Consider the following 209-nt stretch of genomic DNA (forward strand, 5'->3'; position numbering starts at 1 on the left):
TTTTTATAAATTGTGCGTTTCTCAAGCTTTCCCTTTCTCTCCTTTTCGATCCTTGTAACACTCTCTATCTCTCTTCCTTTTCTCTGTCATTTCCCCTTCCTCATCTTCGTTTCCCTCTCCTTTTACTTTCTTTTCTTATACTTTGCCCCCCCCCCCCCATCATCACCATTCTGTTATTCCTTCTTTCATCCCCTGTATACCACTTCCCT

The sequence above is a fragment of the Penaeus monodon genome, chromosome 30, assembly GCF_015228065.2.
Source record: "Penaeus monodon isolate SGIC_2016 chromosome 30, NSTDA_Pmon_1, whole genome shotgun sequence".
Lineage (NCBI taxonomy): Eukaryota > Metazoa > Arthropoda > Malacostraca > Decapoda > Penaeidae > Penaeus > Penaeus monodon.